Source organism: Balaenoptera musculus, chromosome 2 (assembly GCF_009873245.2).
Source record: "Balaenoptera musculus isolate JJ_BM4_2016_0621 chromosome 2, mBalMus1.pri.v3, whole genome shotgun sequence".
NCBI lineage: Eukaryota > Metazoa > Chordata > Mammalia > Artiodactyla > Balaenopteridae > Balaenoptera > Balaenoptera musculus.
This window is the reverse complement of record NC_045786.1, coordinates 99,993,897-100,017,445: the sequence shown is the minus strand read 5'-3', so window position 1 is coordinate 100,017,445 and position 23,549 is coordinate 99,993,897. Positions and strand designations below refer to the sequence as shown.

General features: G+C 44.5%; 1 long non-coding RNA gene across 4 annotated transcripts in view; it reads left to right on the top strand.

The window, feature by feature from the left end:
• LOC118889542 overlaps window positions 1-23,549 on the top strand; it is a 35,461-nt gene that overhangs the window by 5,515 nt on the left and 6,397 nt on the right. The gene's annotated exons all lie outside the window — the stretch shown is intronic.

Here is a 23,549-nt window from a genome sequence, read left to right as displayed (position 1 = left end):
CTGCAACAGAAGGATTTTCTCTTCTTAGTTCAAATATACCCCACTGAACTAGTTTGAGAAATATCCAAGGTATGTGGGTGAAACCAAGCGATGCCCTGTGGGGCTCCTGGGCACTGAGGCCTTTTTTTTTTTTTTTTTTTTTAATTTATTTTTGGCTGTGTTGGGTCTTCGTTGCTGCGCGTGGGCTTTCTCTAGTTGTGGCGAGCGGGGGCTACTTTTTGTTGCAGTGCGAGGGCTTCTCATTGCGGTGGCTTCTCTTGTTGCGGAGTATGGGCCCTAGGCTTGCGGGCTCAGTAGTCGTGGCACACGGGCTTAGTTACTCTGCGGCATGTGGGATCTTCCCAAACCAGGCCTTGAACCCGTGTCCCCTGCATTGGCAGGCGGATTCTTAACCGCTGCGCCACCAGAGAAGTCCCACGGAGGCCTTTTTTGTCCCCTGTTTCTTGTAGGCAAGACTCCAGCCTCCATGACCTTCCCTCAGTTCCAAAGGGCAGATTCGAACAGTTGCTAATCAAGGGAGGAGCAGCCAAGAAACCACCTGAAGCCAGATTAAAGGGACCAGAGGAGCTCATCCAGGTTAGGGGACCGACCACCTGAGACGAGATGAAGGGAGCACAGGCCCTGCTCACCCCTGACCTTGTCAGAGACCCCGCCCTTGAACCGTTGCTATAAAACTTCTCCTCCAATCCTCCCGGGTTGGGACATAGTTTTCAAGGACAGGAGCCCACTGTGTCCCCCTTTGCCTGGCAAAGTGATAAAGCTATCCTTTTCTACTTCACCCAAAACTCTGTCTCCAAGATTTGATTCGGCACCGGCGTACAGAGCCGTTGAGCTTTTGGCATCATGGGAACAAAATTTCTAAAATGCAGGCACCTGTCTGTTTTGCTCACTATACGCACAGCACTTAGAATAGTGCTTGTCACATCAAAGACCCTCAGAAAGAAATGTCAGGGGCTTCCCTGGTGGTGCAGTGGTTAAGAATCTGCCTGCCAATGCAGCGGACAAGGGTTCAAGCCCTGGTTTGGGAAGATCCCACATGCTGCGGAGCAACTAAGCCCGTGTGCCACAACTACTGAGCCTGTGCTCTAGAGCCTGCAAACCTAGAGCCCACGCACCGCAACGAAGAGCAGCCCCGGCTCACCGCAACTAGAGAAAGCCCGCACGCAGCAAGGAAGATCGAACGCAGCCAAAAATAGATAAATTAAAAAAAAAAAAAAGAAATGTCAGTTAAATAAATGTTAGTAATCTAAGAATGACTCTCTGTTGTCTTCACATAAGAATACATAGTTAACTAAAGTATCCTTTGTTTCTTGGTGTCCACATGGTAGTTTTTATTTTTTCAGTGGAATGCCATGGATTATTATTATCTGTATTGCTCTGTTAGTGGTCTGCTTTTCCTACTTAGCAACTTTCAGAAAGTCTTTCTTTTGTTATGTTTTAGACATTCTTTTTAAAGACAATGGTATTGTGTTGCTTCTGCCTGTGGTGGGAATCTATGAGGTCTACCTATTTCTAAAACCAGATCCCTACCTCCCGCCAAAGAATATTTCTTCTATCTTTGATTATTGATTCTGTGTCTTGTGTTTTATGTTCATTTTTGGAATCTCAGTATATTTTAAGTTAGCTCTCTGGGAATCAAGTGAGATGCATTATCATTTTTCTCCCCACTGTGGTTAAGGACAGTATCAATATCAACTGAATTAGCACCTCATTCTAATGTTTAGATGTTTAGGTTTCTGGCATTTGACTGAGATTTGTAAACTGTACTTTCTACAGCATGGGAAGGGGGAGTTATAGAAAAAAATTAAAATACATATTTTAAAGTAGAGATTTGGGGCCCTTTCAGGTTACTAGGTCCTGTTAATAGATTTGGGAAGCAAGTTAGATATTCAGCAAGTAGGCATGGTACATTTCTACTGGTTCGACTTCTGTGTTGCTGGAATGCAATTTAAACATGACTCTGTGCTTAGAGTGACAGTTGTCCCAGGGAGGGAAGGTGAGGCCAGGAAAATTCTCTTGCAGTGATAAAGTCTCACTAGATCGACCAAGTTGAGTCAGAATGGGTGGCTATACATCTCTCTTATGGCTTTCAAGAATTCAGCAGGCCAAGAACTACAAGAAGAAAGGATATATGTTTTATTTTGAGTAATAAGGTTAAATGTGAAGCCCCTAGGTTCAGGATTTCAAAGTATAGGCAATCCTGAGAGAAAATATTTATGACACATACACACTCACTTGATTAATGCAGCATTTACATTTATTTCTGTCAATTAGCTAAGCAAGCAAATGTGTAGTGTAGGAAAATAGGGACAGACACACATACCAACTTGGAAACCATTAGTGTCTCCATGCCAAGCTGCTGCTGCTGCCTAGTGACTGCTGCCCATCAGTGACCTCCATCTGCAAGATTTTCTCCACAAGGAGACTGGAGTCCCTTCAAAGACTGGTGGTAACGGTCTGCAGGAAACCTGATTCAACCTTCTCCATTAGAAGTGCAGGGATATTGGTGCTCGGTGCTCAATGTTCAGAGATGGTGTGGCTGCCCAAGCTTTTATGCTAAAACTCACACCAGGGATTGAGGGTTACTGCAGGCAGCCAGGAACCTGACCCCAGGTCCTCACCAGTTCTTCCACAAAAACAAACAAGATGGTTACATTACTTATTTCAGACACAAACACATTTTCTGCTTTAAAAAATTTCTCTCGAAAACAGGTTTAAAAGTAAGATTTACATAAACATGTTTATGAAATTTTAAAATAACAATATGTTTATAATTTGACAAAGTGAAGTGAAAACCCTTTGTCAAAACAATTCACTTCAGTGGGAAGTGAGGCATCCTTTTAAAAATACCTAAACAAATCGCACAAATCACCATATGTGTCCAGTATTAGTTGGCTGGCTTCTGTCTGATTTGTCCCATGTGCTGTAGAGCTATAAGCAGTCTCCTATTGCTACTCAATCTTTCCACCAACTTAGGACCACAGCCGGGGCTGGCCGGATTCATTCAAGGGAACTGAGTGACCATCCCCTGCTCCCTGTCATCAACCTAAAGGAAAACTTTTTTTTGTTTGTTTTGTTTCTAAATACTGTATTTTTAAAAAAATTTCTTTAAAATAATTATGACAGTAAAGATCGTACTATGTGAAAGGGGACAGGTGTGAGTGGCTTAGAGCAGAGCCTCACCAATAGGAGAAAAATAGTGCAAGGAGTGTTTCCTTCCTATGTGGGGGGATGGGGGAGAGCTGCAACATCTCTACACTGGGGGACACCACTCACTGAGTCAAGCTGTGCTGTCATCTCTGAAATCTGGCAGAAAGTGGAAAAAAATGACCATTTTTATAAAATAGGTAAAGAAAAATTCTGGAACAGTACATTCATTTTGGTTTTTGCTCACCTCGAGAAAAGTTTTAGTAGAATGAAACTGTAAGTAGGTGAAGTCAAGCAAGCACATGGTAAGTCTGGGGTTGCTTTGGTCCATCCATCCTGAATTTTCAGTGTTTCATCTGTGAAATACCAACAGCCATTGAGGCTGGCCCAGATATCCCTTTTGTTTCACCAGCACTGAGGTATGTTGTTAACACTCTAAACTGAAACAAAAACCAAGGACTTTAAGGAGAACAAGTCCCCACCCTGGTGATCACGAGCACTTGAAAGAGCTCATGAGGAAAGGCCACCACCACTGAGGGCCACATTTCAGTTATCAGCTCTCAGGCTGCTGTCCTGAGTAGGGAAAATAACTGAAATACTCAGCAATAGGAGAAAGGTTAAACAAGTGATGGCACCAACGTAGGATGGCGAACTAAGCTGCCATAAATTCCTCCCTAGGAGAAAGTTTATGGGAGTGGAAAAACATTCCTTTTATATTGCTGAGCAAAAAAGCAGAACATGACACGTGCCGCAACTACTGAAGCCCGTGAGCCTAGAGCCTGTGCTCTGCAACAGAAGAAGCCTGTGCCCTGCAACGAAGAGTAACCCCCGCTCACTGCAGCTAGAGAAAGTCCGCGAGCAGCAACGAAGACCCAAAGCAGCCAAAAAAAAATTAAAAATAAAATAAAAAAGCAGAACATGAAATAATATGTATCATATCACACATTTTAGTTTTGAATATAATCAGAAAAAAATACTGGTTGGAAATTTGCAAATACAGAGAGTGTTTGGTTGGTGAGATTACAGCTGACTAGGTTTTTTTTTTTTTTTTAAGATTTGTAACTTTTCCAAATTTCCTAACAATTCTTTATTGAATACATGTTACTTCTCTAATTAGAAACATTTTTAAAAATGTTATTTAAAATATTTGCCCCTTAAATCAGACATTCTGAGGTCTTTTCCAGCCTCACAAGATCCTCTTCTTGCTGCAGTGGGGACTGCACATTTGTCTAGAATTTTGTACTCTTCCTCCCAGTAAGTGATATTGATAGAGGGATGTTTAAAATCCCAGGGCTGCTCAGAGAATTTCTGACTACTTTTGAGGGGGTCAGTCCACTTCTTTTCCCGAGGCGCCCCTCGGAATAAATGCTTTACTCTCTTCATAACTGAAATTTTCTCTTTGTTGTCTTTCAGAAGGCTGATTGGGAACACATGCCATCCAAAGACCCTCTCCTCTTTTTTTTTTTTTTTTTTTCTGTGATGAGGACTTTTAAGATCTACTCTCTTAGAAACTTTCAATTATGCAATACAGCATTAACTATAGTCACCATGCTGTCATTACTTATTCATTTCATTGAATATGTAATGAAGTTTGTACCTTTTGACCCCCTGCACCCATTTTGCCCACCCCTACCCCCTGAAACCTCTACTTTTGATCCAAGAATATTTTTTCCAAGATGAATCATCATTCACTTCTCCCTTGGTCTCCTGCCATTCTATCTTATGAGGCAAAGCTTGGTGTCAGGAAGAACATACAAGCTTAGTATGAGCACAGACAGAGTACCATTAAAAGCACTGATATTTTTAAGCTGTGGTAGAACATGAGGAAAAGGCAAAGAACTCCAACCAGCAGCAGCCTTGACTGGCAACAGCTGTTATTGGGGTAATCTTTCGAAGAGGGAGTAAATTACAGCTATGTGTATATATGTGAGGGTGTTATCAGGCCCTTTCCATATTTTTGGACAGCAATACCACAGAAATGAATAATTGCTTCCACAAGACTCTTAGGCAACCAACAAGGACCTACTGTATAGCACAGGGAACTATACTCAATACTCTGTAATAACTATAAGGGAAACGAATCTGAACCTAACATGATATTATAAATCAACTATGCTTCAATTAAAAACATAGGACTTCCCTGGTGGCGCAGTGGTTAAGAATCCGCCTGACAATGCAGGGGACACAGGCTCGAGCCCTGGTCTGGGAAGATCCCACATGCCGCAGAGCAACGAAACCCGTGCGCCACAACTACTGAGCCTGCGCTTCAGAGCCGGTGAGCCACAACTACTGAGCCCACGTGCCGCAACTACCGAAGCCAGTGTGCCTAGAGCCCGTGCTCCACAACAAAAGAAGCCACCGCAGTGAGAAGCCCGCACACCGCAACAAAGAGTAGCCCCCGCTCGCCACAACTAGAGAAAGCCCGAGTGCAGCAGTGAAGACCCCACGCAGCCAAAAATAAATAAAATAAATAAATAAATTTATATATATAAAAAAAAAGATAGCTTGTGCACAAGGGAGAAGATGGGGAAAAAAGTGCTAGCTCCCTGAGTAGAAGGGGCAAGTTGCTTTTATAACAAAAAGGAGGGTTTGTCTCATGATTACCAATAATTTCCAGAAATCATCAAACTTCTTTGATCAGCAGCAGGTGGCTCCATGATGGCCAGCAATGGGGAGGCTAACGACGCACAGGGCAGGCAGCAAGCAGTGCTTAAATGCCACACTAAAGAAAAGAAACAGCATAATTGGAGTCAGTGGACCAACCAGCTCCTAGATAAACATGAGGAAAAGGCAAAGAACTCACAGCCTTGACTGGCAATAGCTGCTGTTGCTCGTTATGGAAGGGAAGGCAGGTCTTCTCAGTACATTTGCCTAAAAAGATAACACTGTTAGCAGGGTAATCTTCGGAAGAGGGAGTAAATTACAGTTGTGTGTACATAGGAGAGAGCGTGTGTGTGTGTGTATCTGTCATGGAGGTGGTGTGTGAAATGGGTGGTGACTCTGTGTGTCTCTCTCCTACAGATGCCTCTGCATCTATAAGGAACCCAAGAGTTAGGTAGAGGGAGAGATGCTGTCTGCTGGGAGCAAGGGAGAAGGGCTTTGCTGTCCTTGACTGACCTCTCTACTCTGTGGGCCCTGCACACTCCAGGCTAGCCCATGGGGATTCAGTGCCCCCCTGTGGTTGGCATGGTTCTTCCTAACTTTCCCCAGCTCCCAGGTCCCTTCCTAAGTCAATCCTGAATTTGGTTTCTAGTTACCACGCCCCAACTAACTCAGCTCTCCCTCCTGTCCTATGGTTCTTATTCCATTCTTCCTCATTTCCAGCTCATTCAGAAATCACTTCTGTTCATCTCCTGTTTCCTTAGAGCCCTCTCTGGCTCCTTCCTGGGGATTCAGAGCTTTCGAAAATGATCAAGATTGTTCCTTTTTCTGATCCTGATGTTCTCTCTATGAAGCATTCTCTAGCTCTGCTCCAGCTCTTGATACAATATGGTTCAAACTAAAGATGATTCCAGTCCTGGTTGGTAAGGATCTTGGGAAAAGAAAAGGAAATGGTCATTGAAAGTATGGCTGAAAGCAGAGGAGGCTAAAGGGGAATCTACAGGCCGCTGGGATGGGAGGGGGCAAAAAATGCATGACCCACCCATGCTTGAAATCTCCAGCCTCTGCTCACTGACCTCAAATGCTGAGAGCATCAGTGACCCAGAAACATGTGAAGAGCCTCGGAATCTAACGTGCTTCTCCTCAAGCCTCCTTTCTATAGTCACACAAATCCTCTGTACCAGAAATAGCTCTCTGACTTCCATATAATCATGTCCCTTCCAATTTCTCCTTCCAAAGTCTGGGCAAGATCACTGGAGTTGAAAGCAGCAGAGAATTGATGGTGTGTGGGACGTCTTCTGTTTAAAGGAAGCAGGGCAGACAGATCGACCTTCTAAAGGCACAGCTGAAAAATTTTTTTGGCCCTCATTTCAGCAAAATCACTGTGTTGTTCCAGTCCAGATTTCTACATAATTTATGTTCTTTGGACAGCAATTGATGTCAAATTAGCCAGTCTTTCTTGAATCATTGTAGTTATTAGTTTTTAAAAATTAATGTAATTTGAAAATATTTTGCTCTGTTAAGTCCATAGCAACTGGTATTGTTAATACAGTTCTTAAAGCAATACTTAGATTTGGAAATGAATTGGTAGTTTTATATACCATGTTCTCACACTGTAATGGGATTGCATATGTTAAATTAACATGATCACATTAAATGTTAAGGACTATTTTATTATATAAAGTACTATAACTTACATTGTGATTTTTACCATTTCTTAAAGCATTATCTAGATACATAGATAGTTATAAAGAATTTGTATCAAGTTCACACATATTGTCCAAGCCTACATATACAAATTTAAGAGTAAAGACATTGTTGTCTATTGCAAACTGTGCCTCAGCTGCTAAGTACAACTATTGGGGATATTGTGCTAATTTTTGAGTACCTTCAGAACTGTGCATTGGAACATGAAGGGAAAAAAGAAATAGGTGCTTTGTACCATGTTACATCATAACATAAAAATACACTGCAGTCATGCTCTCTGAGAGGAAGAATTTGACAGATTTGTCTTTTTTTTCCTATATGCTTCTGCTGCCTAGTCCTTCCTGTATTTGGAAGCAGTGCCTGTCTCCTATCCTGGAAGAGGCACAATCTATAAGGAGTCTTGTCACTCGACATAGTCACCTTTAAGGATTTGGGCAAGAGATGTGGAAAAGTGTTTCCCCTGGATTAGAGCCATGTCAGTCCGAAAGCAGAAGTTTAGGATGATAGGTTGCACTGGATCCCAAGTAACAGAGGCACATCTGTTGTTTAGTAAATTTATTATTTATATGTCTACATTAGTTACTTGTGGGGCTCCCTCAAATGTGAGGCCCAGGGAAGGGGCTCTCCTTTCTTGGGCCTAAGGGTAGTTCTGGCTATATCTTCAGCACTTAGGCAAAGTCAGGCATATAGTCAGAGCAGATTCCTAATAAGCATCTGATCAAAAAATTTTTTGAGTGAGTTGGATGAGTTCCTGAAAGAGATGGTTGCTGGCTCTCTGGATGCTCTATAGTTGGTGAACTTTTAAACAAGAAGAGAATGTTTTCAGGGCAGGAAAAGGTTAGAATTGTCAGCCAGGAAGAGACTAGTTTAGAAATGTTCTCTAAACAGAATACAGATGAGCTCTCAAGTTGACTTTGTATGGACCTAAGGAGGGTAGTTTCTACTTGAGCCATGAAGGCTGGACCCAGAGTTCAGACTGAAAGAACCCTGCTTCTTCAGAGATCAAGGGATAAAGAGCTCTGGCCTAAAATGGGGACTAGCTGTACATGTGAACTTTGAAGTGCACTGCAGCAGGCTTCACAGCCTGAATGGTGGCTGAGAGTGTGGCAAGCACGTTGTGTGGCTTGAGACAGTACCCAGAAATTTTCCCTAATGCTCTCTAGTTAGCATGTACTGTGAAAAGTCATTGTCACCATGGTGACAACGCGCTTTACGTAACTATCTATCAGAGGAAACGGGAGAGGCCTCCCTCATGCCGGAGAGGTATAGGGATAGAATAAGATCTCTCAGGCCACACTTTTTGGAGAAAAAGACTTTGTCTTTCAAATTTATATCGCAACAACTTAACCAGCTGACTGCAAAGCTGGCTAAGAAGTTTTCAGTGTGGGCATGTCCTTGACCTGTGCTCTGGCAAAACCACATGCTGCCTACTCCTGCTTTCCCTCTCCATGGAGAGGTTTAAGGGAAGAAGTTCTAGAGAACAGACTTGACAAATTTCAAGGGATAGATGGGATAGATCTTTTTTTCTGCAGACTTGCACGTTTCCATAAATTTTAGGCATCTGCTGAAAACTGTCAGACTGTATTTCTTATCTGTAGCTCCCACCAAGAAAATAAAGTCTGTAACGTGGAGAATCTTACCTGTCTTGGGCCTTGTAGCAAACTTAGGTTGTACGCTGCCCTTCTGGGGCATGTTGATATGGATCTACAGAGCTTAGGAAACAAGTCCTTCGTTCAACTGCAAGGTTGGGCCTGTGGCTCCTTGCTTAAGGGGAGAAAGAAATTTGGCTGTAGCCTTGGCAAGCTGTCAGAAAATGATTACTAAGATATAAAGAGACAGTTCACAGTAGAGGATTATGATTAGTGAAATAAAAATTGGGGAAACTATTTAACCTCACTAGTAAAGAAATACATGTTAAAACATTAGGATAGGGACTTCCCTGGTGGGCCAGTGGTTAAGACTCCGCACTTCCACTGCAGGGGGCACGGGTCTGATCCCTGGTCAGGGAGCTAAGATCCCCGCACGCCGCGTGGCACAGCCAAAAATACACCCCCCCACCCCACCCCCCCAAAAAAAGCATTAGGACACAGTTTCTCCCATTAAAATAGCAAGGTTGCAGTGAAACTTATATTCCACAGCAGATGGCATTATAAATAGGTGTTAACGTTTTGGAGGGCAGTTTTGCAATATATCAAGAGCCGAAAGGATTGTTTGTGTTCTTTGATCCATTGATCCCAATTTTGTTATTCTGTGAACATTTATAGGGTCCCTTCCAAATGACAGATAACATTCTAGGCAGAGACATCAGAGACTGGTGTTGCATACTGTGCCCTTCAGGAACTGACGGACGGCTGGGGGAAAACATACCAATAATCAGATAATAATAATACAGAGGTGAATGGGGAAGATGGGGGCCTACCTGCAGGTCTGGTGAGGGTGCGGCAGGGGACAGGGAAGGTTTCCTGCAGGAGATGACACCACGCTGAATCTGGGAGGATAAATAATTACCCTGGAAAACCACGTGGGGAAGGATGTTCCAGGCAGAGCCAGAATAAGACCTGGATGTGGCTGTCCATGGTTCAGCTTGGCTGGAGGAGAGGCCTGGAAGTGATTTCAGCAAGTTAGTCAACCATTCTCAAGGCTGACATTAGAAAAACTTTTTACACGTTTAGTTTCTTTCCCTTGACTCTGGTTTTTTTTTTTTTTAATTTATTTTTATTTATTTATTTTTGGCTGTGTTGGGTCTTCGTTTCTGTGCGAGGGCTTTCTGCAGTTGCGGCGAGCGGGGGCCACTCTTCATCGCGGTGCGCGGGCCTCTCACTATCGCAGACTCTCTCGTTGCGGAGCACAGGCTCCAGACGCGCAGGCTCAGTAATTGCGGCTCACGGGCCCAGCTGCTCCGGGCCCCGCAGCACGTCGGATCCTCCCAGACCAGGGCTCGAACCCGTGTCCCCTGCATTAGCAGGCAGATTCTCAACCACTGTGCCACCAGGGAAGCCCGACTCTGGTTTTTATTTTCTGCCTAGAGGTACATATTCATCCCTTCACTTCCCTGGGACAGACATAGGCAAATCATGCCACCTTGGCTACAAACTCCCGTGTAGTAGCAGCTGGCAAGCATGAGCTGCATTCCCTGGGTCTCTTTAACACAATGCAGGACTTCAGTGATCCCTGAGCCCCTAATAAGAAGCAGAGATGACTTCTTGGGTAGGAGAGACTGGCAGCTGGAGCCACAGGGCACAAGACAGGCAAGACCTACATGATCCTTTCCCTTTCCCATGGCAGCTCCATCTGGCATGGGGCCCCTGGTGCCTTGGCAGAGCAGAGAGTCAGGCCACAGTATAGGAGAAAGTGATAGGAACATACACTAACTGTCTCCAGAGAAGAATGGACTTAATCCTGCTCACCAGCATTGCCAAGAGTGAGATGGGAAGATTGAAAGCCTGAGAATTATAACCTAAAGGAAAAGTTAAAGGAGAGGGCCTGGGGAAGAAAAAGTTTTGCAACACTAAGAAGAGTCAACATGTAGTTTGTTTTTATATTCCATCTCCTCCAAAACAAGAACAAGCTGAATGGGGTCACAATTGCAGTACATTGGTCCCAAAGGCATTTAGACATATGAGAAAGCACTCTCTAGCAGTGATCATGTAGATGCCAGCATAGGGATCTGGGAGACCCTGGAGAGCTCTATGGATAGGAGAAGCCCTGTTATCACCCCACCATGCTGTGAATGGCTAGATGGCTGAGATGCCGGGTTTAGGGACTCAGGCACTCTCCTCTCGCCTAGGGGGTGGCTCCATTTCATTCGGTAAAGATCTGCTTAGCAAGTGCTATGGACCATGCATCATAAGTGAACGTGTATCTATCTTTTACTTCAATTTTCCAGATGAGGGATAATGATTCTTGTCTAAGGGCCTGTGGCAGATCAGAATAGGGTCTGAAGCACAGGGCAAGCCCTGAATCCAGGAGGAAGAAGGCCAATCAGGGCTGAGTGGTCAGGCTGAAAGAACCAACTAATAGAAAAGCAAAGACTTGGCTGAGCAAGAGGGTGACCCAGTCTGCAGTGCATGAAGTTGATGAGGCATTTAGAGAGCTGTCCCCAAGTGTGGACTGTGACCAAAAAAGTCTTGAGACCAAAGTTCTGGCTCTCATGATGGAAGGAGGAGAAGACTAGGGGGTTAGGATTTTGCTTCATGGAACCTGGGAGGGCATTAGAGGAGCAGCATTACTTACACAGTCAGCACCAATTCTTTTCCTCAGATCTCAGCTCCTGCTCTTCCTGCCTTCCGTCCTCAGGTCCTCTTCCCTTCCTTCCAGCTGACTCTGAGGGACTCTTCTTCACTGGGAACCTATGAATATTCTCTTCCCCAGGCCCTTTGATTTCCTGGCTTCAAATGAGAGAGCCCCAGGGCTACTTAGGGGAGAGGACAGTCAGGGTGGAGGCTGGCTTGTTGCTCAGACTGGGTTGCATTTGGTGAAAGGATTTACGCTTTCTAGTTAGACTCTCTTCTTCCTTACCACTGCTCTTCCAGATGAAATGGAACAATTGGATTCCTTCCCCTTACAACCTGTGGCAAAAAAAGAGGCTCAAGGAGAGGAGACAATTATCTGGGGAGTCCGGGAGTTGGGGCTGCCTTCTATTTGCTTCTTTTCACCCTCCAGGCCATGCCTGGGTCTGATTTCCCCAAGGACCACTGGGCTCCTGCTATGCAGTCTCGTCACATATTGCTTGAGGTCCTATTTGAGTGTCAAGACTGAAAGTCTCAACTTTCATCCCTGGAAGATAATGGGACAGTACTCCGTACTCAGCCCCACCACATGCAGTCCCTCCCTCCCTGGGCAATAGAACAATACACCTTGGGAGGGAAAGACCCTCAACACTTCTCCAGCCACAGAATCCTCAACTCTAACTCTGCGAGATCCTCAGCCCCAGGGCCTATTAAAGGGGGCTGGGCACATGAGATCAAGACTGTGGGAGTGAGGATTCTCACTGGAGGGGTAGCAATAGCTGTGGCGACCCTTCTGTGGGGCTGGGCACATGAGTTCAAGACTGTGGGAGTGAGGATTCTCACTGGAGGGGTAGCAATAGCTGTGGCGACCCTTCTGTGGTCCTGGGCAGAAGAGTGGGTAAGGGGCTGAGTGAGGTAGTTATAAATAAGGCAAAGTGAGCATGAGAGGAAGAGGAGGCTGGGGAGGCTTTCTTAGTTTGCAGCATGAGGCAGGTTTCTAATGGTGGAGAACTTTGTTTTTATTGAATTTGAAGGGCTCACCATTATTCTGGCCTGCCTCTCACTTTTTAGCTGTCTGACTTCGGGCAGGTCGCTGAAACTTTCTGAGAGTCAGTTATCTCTTTATAAAATGGGATTGTAAAAATGCTTGCCTTAACTCATAAGGTTGTGGTGAGGATCAGATGGGAAGAAAAAAGAAAAAAAAAAGAGCTCTGTAATCCCTAAACCACTTCACAAATGTAAGTTATGGCAATTACTGAGGAGCGATTAGGTGAGGATCATAGATCCTTTGGGATAAGATGGGATCTCTGCACCACGTTTAGAAGGAGGTGGGATGTGGCCTCTTCTTGTGTGACAGCTCCCTCTACCTCAGTTCCTTGAAGAAATCTAGACCCCAGCACTGTGATTAGGAATGTGCTGGGCCAGTGCAGAGGGATGGGGAATAAAGGAAGGGGAAGCCCTAGAGAAGAAAAAGAAGGAGATGCGTCAAGTAGAAGAGGATGTGGCCAAGTGAGTGTCCGGAACTGGTGCAGGAGAGGGAGTGTCAGAAAATTCCAACAGAGTGGCGAGAACTTGCAGTACTACATTTCCTGACTAGGAGGGGGGAAGATACTGCGTCTCGGGGAAGAGACATTCTCACTGCGTGCCTTTCACAGAAAACACGGTTATGACGTGGACCCTCCTCCAGTTTCTGCTGCTAGATCAGACTGTTTTTCTCCCAGGCCCAGGACTGCCACAGCGTCATCATGACTACCCCACGTCCAGGATCCCGCGTGGGTCCAGTCAGTACCACCACGTGATGACGCAGCACAGGGGAAGGGTCTCTAGGGTCTGCAAGTCCCTCAATACCTTCCTTCGCCAGAGCTTGCAAAGGGTAAATGACGTGCAGCGCCATACCTACCAGGTGCCGGAATGAATGAGTTTTCCGCCTCTGAAAACTCACCACCAAGTGGTATCTCTGGGGTCCTAGCCCTCTGACTGTCCTTACAGGTCGAGGATCTGGTCCTGGCACATCCGAGTGGCCTGTGTGCGGAATCAGCAGGTTCATCTGGAGGGCTGGACTCCCGGGTCACCGGGTCCTCCGTGGGCCGTCTGAGGAGCTCAGCGCCCCAGCGCCTTAATTGGACCGCCTTTTGTGGTGCTTCCCCCTCGTTAGACTTCTTCCCCGAATCTGCACAGCTCACTGACCCCAGCCCACCATCTCTCTCAGGGCGCCTCAAGTGACAGGGAGTGGGGTGAGGAGACATGGGTGTACGACGGGAGAATGGCTATGCTGTCTCCTCCGCGCGTGATTGCCCTTCCTGCCAGATGAGTGCAGGGCCCCCGTGACATCCTAGGCTGAGACTTGCCACTTGGCCGGCTTTTCCCTGGTCACACTTTCGCCTGGGGAATCTTCGCAGGGTTCGCAGTGCGTGGGGCGGGAGCGGGGCAGCATCTACTTCGGGAAGCCTTGATCCCGCCCTAGGGTTATGCTCTCTGAGTCATGGAGGCAATTTGCTCACGAGCTGTTCTCATAAAACTGATCCTGGCTGACAGCGTTTCCTCTGGCGGCTCTACCCTCTTCTCTGGCGGAGGCGCCGCGCACCGCACCGGCAGGCAGGGGGCGCTATGCTGCTGGCTCCCCACGAGCCGAGAGCAACAGGTCGAAATTTCCCTCTTGGCTCTGCTTAGCAAGGCTGAGACCGGCTTTATCTTTTAAAAGCCTTTTTGAGCCCTGAGAGGAACAACAGAGAAATAGACACATAGGTTTAAATATCCTAAAACAGATCAGCTGCCAAAGTACAAGATTTTTACCCTTCCGCGGCGAACTGGCCCCCTGCCTTATTCTACCTGCTGCCTTGGGATAGTCACACTTTTTCAAAGACAGAAGAGCAGCAGCAGACACATCTACTGAGCATCCATTGTGTACCATGAGCCGCCAACAGTAGAGTGAAGATGGAGGAGGACCAGGGGAGGAGGGAGAGAGTATCAGCAGAGCGCTTCTCTTTTCTGCTCCAAGAGCAGGCGCTCTCTGTGAGCGTGTCTCTCTCTCTCTGTCTCTCTCACTATCATCATTTGTATCTCTGTCTCTGATAGTACGGGCATATGGTAAAAATATAACCTCAAACATTAGCGATGTGTATCCAGTGAAAAGAATATCTTCCTTTAATATTTGTCTTTTAGGCCCCAGTTTCTTTTCTAAAAGCAACAGATATTTAGTTTCTTTGTATCTTTTCACAGTCGATACATAATATATATGCCTATACACCTATATATATTTATTGGTATGTATAGAGGTTTGTGTGTGTTTGTGTGTACCTCTTCCATTTACCCCACGCATAGTAGTATCATATACAGTGTTCCGCACCTTATTTTTTAACTACTATGTTTTGGCGAAGGATGTACCTCACTCTAGTTAATGGCTGCATGGTATTCTCATCTGTGGCTATTTAATCATAGATACAATCATACAGTTTGTTCCAGTCTTTTACTGCTAGAAACAAGATAGAATGTATATCCTGGAACAAAATAGCAACATCAAACCCTTTGTATTCAGCTGTTGACCAGCTCACTCCCATACATGATTAACGTTCCCAAGACCCCAGCACTGAAGCTCCTGCAAGCTGTGGGGTGGAGGGGAGTTGTGAGTTGGCAGCACCAAGTCTTCCAGATGCACCCAGTATCGTTGACCCCAAGGAAGCCTGGGAGACTATTATTTTTCAGAACATAACAACACGACCAGGGGACGTTTCCTTGTTGTGAGAGCCCAGTGACATATCTGCACATGGAAGTCAGCATTATAGTTTCAAAGTTCTGGTCTTTTAATACGAGAGAAAGCAAATACCTATTTATATGTGTTAGATAAACTAGATACAAGTAAGAACAGCTAATTTAGTTTCATATAGAGAGAATTTTAGAGCAAATTGCAAGCTCTCATTTTCAAGCAACTTCTGTGGGGTAAGCACTTTACATAAATTGACTCATTTAACCCTCATGACAACCCATGAGGTAGATACCATTAGTCTCATTTCTTTTTTTTAATTTATTTATTTTTATTTTTGGCTGCCTTGGGTCTTTGTTGCTGCGCACGGGCTTTCTCTAGTTGCGGTGAGCGGGGGCTACTCTTCATTGCGGTTCGCAGGCTTCTCATTGGGTGGCTTCTCTTGTTGCGGAGCACGGGCTCTAGGCTCATGGGCTCAGTAGTTGTGGCTCGCGGGCTCTAGAGCGCAGGATCAGTAGTTGTGGCACACGGGCTTAGTTGTTCCGCGGCATGTGGGATCTTCCCGGACCAGGGCTCGAACCCGTGTCCCCTGCACTGGCAGGCGGATTCTCAACCACTGTGCCACCAGGGAAGTCCCCATTAGTCTCATTTTAAAGGTGATCAAACAGAGGCCCACACAGTTAACAGACAATAGCGCAGAACCAGGAATGTCTCCCTCAAAAGCCAAGTGTTCCCATTTATTCCGGGCTGCCTCTGAAGCAGGAGCTGGGGTGCACCATATGTTTAGGGTATCTCCTTTGGCAAAAACCTATGTTGAAGAGAGCAACCTGGTTCCAGAGGGCTCATACATTTTTAAAAAACTGGTTGGGTGGACCCTGCCAGGGCTCCCTACAGATATAGGACAGGGGAGTAGGGGAACTCCAGTCCACATAGTGTCACAGAGCAGTGCTCCCCTCTGCATGGGATGGCATGAATGGATCCCTGACATCCTCAGAACATGAGTCTTGCTCATATAGGAGCTTCTCTAGAGGTACAAAGGATTGGACACCCACTGGGAATCTCCTGTATCTCTCCTAAGGACCTGGGACTTCGACAGGGGCACCAGAGTGGCCATGGCAGTGAGAGGATGTAGAAGTCTTCCTGCTCTCAGTTCATGACTCTCTGAAGGAAACCTTAAAATTATCCCAAATGTAGTCATCTGGGCCAGGGGCCTCCACTGTTCAACAACTTACTTATTTAGCAGTTTCTATTCCAGTCTCCAGAGAGGAATCCCAAGGAAACTTGGGTTCCTCATTAACTTCTCCATGCCTTCTAGAAATACCATTTCTAATATACTGCCCTGCAGCAGGAACTAATTCAAGAGAGAATTCTGGAAGGATCTGTCAGTGTTTTTGAGAACCAACATGGGCAACCTAGCTACTCAGCCCAGGAGGTTGTCTAGAAAATGAAGAAGAAATGTGAGAAGAAAGGGGTGGAAAAAGAGAGAGAAAAGAGAGAGGAGAGAAAGGTATATAATGAGAAAATATATTTATTTATGATATGGAAATTATTTTTCATTTCTGAATTAGTGGAATCCTTTACTGACTGCATTATATGTGCCAAGTCTTGTTTTAAGGGCTAAAACCAGGAGAGGAGTGGAATGTGTTATGGGAGGTGCTATCTTCTTTTTCTTGTACAAACCTTGCTCCAAATTTACATTTTTATTTTTTAAAAAGGGACATTTATTTATTTATTTATGGCTGCGTTGTGTCTTCGTTGCTGTGCGCTGGCTTTCTCTAGTTGCAGTGAGCGGGGGCTACTCTTCGTTGCGGTGCGCGGGCTTCTCATTGCGGTGGCTTCTCTTGTTGTGGAGCACGGGCTCTAGGCACGCGGGCTTCAGTAGTTGTGGCACGTGGGCTCAGTGGTTGTGGCTCACAGGCTCTAGAGTGCAGGCTCAGTAGTTAGTTGCTCCGCGGCATGTGGGATCTGCCTGGACCCGGGCTCGAACCCGCGTGCCCTGCATTGGCAGGCGGATTCTTAACCATTGCGCCACCAGGGAAGCCCCCAAATTTCCATTTGGAACTCAGTAGGGTGCCTTTATCCAAGCTCTGAAAGTACTATGGCATCAGATATCAATAAAATCTCCTAAGATTCTACAGGCCAGTTCAGTCTTCCCCCAACCCCCTTCAACTCTTGAATCCTACTCCAGCCCACTAAAGAGCCATGTTATATAAAAAGAGGCCCGGAATTCCCTGGTGGTCCAGTGGTTAGGACTCCGTGTTTTCACTGCTGAAGCCCCGGATTCAATCCCTGGTTGGGGAACTAAGATCCTGCAAGCCCCACGGCACGGCCAACAAAAAAAGAGTCCTAATAGTTGGAACAAATAGAGCCAGGGAAGGCTGTTTGCAAAGGAGAAACCCAGGTTCCTTTTTGTTTTTAGTAATGCCCCTTGTTTTCTCTTCACACAAACATTCTGCATCTCATCACCTCCTGATGCTGCAAACTGAGTCTTTGATTTTTTTGCTGTTCAGTTTTGCAAAGTGTTAGAACAGTTTAAGTACTTCTTGAGTTTTCTTCCTCTGTTTCACTTGCATTGGATTTACTTTCTCTAATTTTCAGTCTGGACCTGATCATTGCTTCTACTCTATGTCAACTAACAACCTGAAAAAACACAAAAGTCTTTCTGTAAAATCTGTAAAAGAATGAACATCTGGTGTTGTATAAAGGACTCCAGTCTAGGTTTCTAGAATCTTGGATTTATTCACATATGTGCTGTTTTCTACACAACTGTCATGTACATTCTTAGTGCTTGTATTTCACTATGTAAATTGGGAATTTTATCTTTTTTTGTAAACCACCCATTTATGGACAGTGTACTCTATTCCTGAAACTGTGTTACCCACAAGGTATATCAAGATACATGAAGTGTAGTCTAGATCCCCAAGTGGCCTGTGGAAAGTAGAGAAACTGATTTTGTGATAGAAGTAATATCACTTATATAAACATGCCTTAGTGGGAGTTCAAGGGGTGGAGGAAGTTACTTCCCCTGATGGGTCCAGGAAGGCTTCCAGGAGTAGACTCCATCAGAGCAGGGCTGTGAGGATAAGCAGGGGTTTGCTCAGCATTAGGGAAAGGCTGGGCATTCTAGGTGAAGGAATTGGTGTGGAACAATGCACAAAGGTGGAGAAGGACTGAGTCCTAAGAGATAGAGGTTAAATCACTGGTCCAGCTTCTAGGTGAGAAAAATTGGAATTAGACTCTTGAACTGGCATACTATAATCCTTCAACAAAATTAATCCACGTAATTTTTACTACCTTTCTATATTCTCATCTGAAAATGTGATCCTGTTACCACTGTTGTCCTTATATAAATATGGACACAAATGTTGACCTAGACAGGACTGAAGGCCAAGCTAATAGCACTATTTTGTCATATTGTTTTGTGGAATTCCTTAATTCCTTTGACTATTAAGCACGGTTTTTTTTCATATATATTGTGTGTGAAGCGTTTTTATAGGTGATGAGGGTATAAAAGTGAATTAGGTATATTGTACCCCTTCTGTGATGCTTTAGTGTCTCAGTGGGCAGCAAGGCTGTACTCAAGTGTTTATAACATGAGGCAAAACCCATATACTCCAGTCATAGTCTACCTGGCTCAAGAGCTGATCTGATTGGCCTAGTCAGTGGGTTTTGTTGTTGTTGTTAACAATTTAAAATAATTTAAAAATAATTTTTGGAGTTGATGATAACCTTTCCAAACAGGGATTTTCACATAGAAAATATGGATCCCTGGTTTGCCTTAAAATAGCCTGCCAAAATGTGGCCATGTAACCATCAACTAGAGCAGAGTAGCAACTGCCACTTCTAAAAAGCTCAAGAACTCTTCCCTGATTCCACTCCTCCCTCCTGACTCCCATCCTGTCTGTTCACTCAATGATGATACCTATCTGGCTCCTGTAGACATTTGTGTTGATGAGCCATCAGACTTGTTAAGTGTCCTGAGAGAAGTCTAGATGATACTCTACCCTATCCTTGACCAGTCTCCTTTAGATTGTATTCAGAGAACATCCCCAAACACATTTTCTGATAGTTTTTTCTATAGATTGCTTCTGCACATTTTTAATTGCCCTCCATTGCCTTCGAATTAAATCCAAATGACCTAGTTGACAGGAAAGACCTTGGGCTGAGGATCTGTTTATTTGAAAAGAAATTAATACAAACCCATACTGAAAGTATACTGGATTCTCAGCATGATATTGTCTTTAGTATCAAAACGCTGCTAAATGTGAGCTTGTTCTGTTATTTCATTAGTTTAATCACCACATCAGCAGCCACTGAATTATCAGCCAATGTCATTATGCCATTATTTGTAATCCAGGGACATCGTAAGATGTAGTCTTGGGAAACAGTCTTCTGCATTGTAGTAAAAACAACTGTTGAGGACATTGGCCACAGGGTTTCTCAAAGTCATCTGATGTCTAGCGCTTGCAATTGCTTCAGCCCCAGGGTACTCTTGCGATGTGTGCCCTTAACCTGCTGAAAGGGAGATGCCAACTGTCAATACCTTTCTGCACACGGCTTTCCTAATGCAGTGGTAATAGCATTTTATAATTATAAACACTGCTTGTTTAACACTGCTTGGTTTAGCCTCTCTTTTGAACAGAGTTGAGTAAATATGACCAAATCTTTGATTTGGGGCTTCATTTTTTCTAGTGTCCTTGGGTTTTTTATTCTTCTGTGAAAGCATTTTTCCAGGTAGAATTTTTCAACTTAAAACTCGAGATACAGCTGTTTATGAAAGTATGAAACGTGTATAACTGCTGAGAAGTGAGCTGACTGATGTTAAGGAGTACACAGAGAAATATTTAAGGTATTAATTGTTATGGGTTTATTTTAACGTGATGAATAATCAGTGTGTCAAATCTGTGGTTTCATATATATTATTGCTTAGAACAAAACTGTGTGAAAAACTGAGCTGATAAAAAGGAAATATTAATAATACAGATGGAATGGAGCTATGGTGCAGGATATCTGATGTCTGGGAAATCCTGAGATGAACAGTCAGGCTTACCTGGGTCTATGCCCTAATTGTCTTGTTTCTCAGTTTGAGCTATTCCACTTGTTTCTCAACAATCGTCATTACTGCTGATAATTTTTAGTAGTTAAGGCTTTCCTTTTGATGCCATTCAGGCTAATTTTGGGCCTCTTAATTGTTAAGGTATGTTCTTTCTCCAAAGCCAGGATATTTTCCTGTGTGGAACGTTATCTCCTACTTCACCTCAGTCTCACGTGAGAGGAACAAGCTTGTTTGTCTGTTAAAGTGCATGGGTTTAAAAAAAAAAGATCAGAGTTTGACTCACAGCTCTGCTATTCACCAACCATGTGACCTCACTCAAGGAGTCTGCCTTCCCTTTTCTACCAGGGAAACAGTAAAATTCTTTCTGGATACACAGACATCCTAAGTCTGATGGTGGGTCATGCTGGATGTTGAGCACAGGCGAAAACACTAGAAAGTGTAGGGAGTGTTACCAACTGGACAGCATTATTGTGAGGCTTAATCCCAATTGCCTTGTATGAAATAGGTGCATCAAAGAGGTGGTGGCTTTCTTGTTATTTTCAACCCTTTTTGCATTTATTTTCAACACTCCATAAGGTATAAATATCGTGAATGATGCTGAGATATTTTAGGCTGTATAGCACCCATCAAAGCTTTCTCTTAGGTTTAATAAGTTTTAGGCCTTCTGTTTTCCTATTAGACCAGAGGTTGGTGAGCCTCACTGGAGAGTGCCAAGAACAGAACTACTCCATGAATGTTTGCTGACTGACAGGTTTCCCCAAGTGCATTAGCCAGTTAGCCAGTCTTCACATCTAGACAGCCTCAGAGGCCTAAGATCACCCTGTAGTCTTCTGTGATGATCTTTTATCTTGCTCAATTAAACAACAGTTCTGAGGGGTAGGGATTTGCATGCTGCCTGCAATATAATAGTTAAATGTTTTTCTCGATAAGAGTAAAGCAACAATAACAATAATAAATATACATGCTCCATTAGTCAGGTTTCTCCAGAGAAACAGAACCAATGTTATTAAATATACATAAAGAGATTTGTAGTAAGGAATTGGTTCATGCAATTATGGAGGCTGGCAAGTTCTAAGATCTCCAGGGTGAGTCAGCAAGCTAGAGACCCAGGAGAGCTGTTGGTGTAGTTCTAATCCAAACGCAGGCAGGCAGGCTGTAGACCCATGAAGAGCTGATGTTTCAGTTTGAGTCAAAAGGCAGGAAAAAGCCGATGTCCCAGTTTGAAGGCCATCAGGCAGGAGAATTCTGTCTTATTTGGGGGAAGGGTCAGCCTTTTTGTTCTATTCAGGCCTTCAACTGACCGGATGAGGCCCACCCACATTAGGGAGACAATCTGTTTCACTCAGTCTATCAATTTCAATATTAATGTCATCTAAAACCACCCTCACAGAAATACCCAAGATAGTGTTTGACTGAACATCTGGGCACCCCATGGCCCAGTCAAGATGACACAAAATTAACCATCACATATACATACATATATTTTATTTCAGGTAATCGAGCTATTTCTTCTGGATTTAGGTATAATCTTTAAAAAAAAATAAGATTTACATAGTAGAAAAATTCAGAAATGAGGATCGCATTTTCTGTAGACATTCCACTACACACACACACACACACACACACACACAAACACACACACACACACACACACACACCCCTACTCCTTTATCAGGAATTCAGAGAATTACAAGAGTCTGAGTTGGAAGGAACTTGGACATTTGTTCCAAGTCCTTCATTTAACATCTGAGGACCAGAATGGTGGAGTGATTTATCTAGCTGACACAGAAAAGTAGAGATAGAACTGGGAAAGAAACACATGGCTCCTTGAAACAAGGATTCCATAAGTACTACATGGCTATTTAAAAAACAAGGTGGGTCTATGTACAACCTGCAGAGATCTCCAGGAGAACGTGCAGAGTCAAGGTAGTGGGACAGAGAGAAGTAAGGAGGGAGGAGCTGGAACTCGATACAGAAGAGGAAGGAAAGTATGACAAAGTGAGCTTCTCAAATGAGTACTTAGACGAGTGAGGAAGAGGAGAAAGGGAGAGTCCTGAGGGCCTGGAGTCTGGAGGAGGAGGGACTGGTAACTAGGGGAAGTGAGACAGAGATGCCCTACTCTCTATCTCTCCATTCCCTCTTCTAGGACAGAGAACATGACTCAGATGCGTATCCTCTTCCTACTCACTCCTGGACAAGACAGTCTTCTTCTAGGCCAAGAACTTTGTAAATTTCCTCAATTAACTCCTCAGCATCATTAGTAAGGGTTAGGGGGCACTCCTTGCATTTGAAGTAAGACCCCCCCACCGCAATCGGGTTGATTCTCCAGGCTCAGCAGCATCAGGCATGGTTGATGACTCCCTCCTCCTTGATGAGGCTGACCTGGCAATGGGGCTTCTTGTGACACAAACAAGGGTGAAAAGCATTGTGAGATCAGTCCCAATGCCCTCAAGACAGATAGTTGTGTCAATCTGCATGTTGGGTGTGGGACACCACTGTCTCCTGGCTCTTTCATGACCCCTAATTTAAAATGCTGCAGGTAGAGAATTCCCTGGTGGTCCAGTGGTTAGGACTCTGCACTCTGGCTGCCGAGGGCGGCTGGGTTCAATCCCTGGTAGGGGAACTAAAATCCCACAAGCTGCCCTGGCAAATAAAAATAAATGAAATGCTACCCGTAGTTTCCCCACCCCTCCATTCTCCTTCCTGCTCTATTTCCCCCATAGAGCTCATCACCCTGTCTATATAACTTACATATTTATTATTTTTATTGTCTCCTTTTTGTCTGCTGTATTCTCTGAAGAGTCCCACATACCTCTAACGGTGTCTCACACATAGGTACTCAAGAAATGTTTGCTGAATAAGCCTCCTCAAATCAATTGCCATGACACAATATTCCTGAGATGTCAAGGTCCCTGACTGATTTAGGCTCCATGCCAGCCCTTACCAGCTGCTTTTGCAACTGAAGCTCCACACTGATCACCCACGAGGCCTAATAGGGGTCTGGTGTAGACACCTCCTTTCCTAGTAGGACAAGTGCTGGTGATCCAATCCTCTTTTGTTTGGTGAACCTCAGTCTTTCCTTCTAACGCTTCCGGTCCGGAATCCGCAC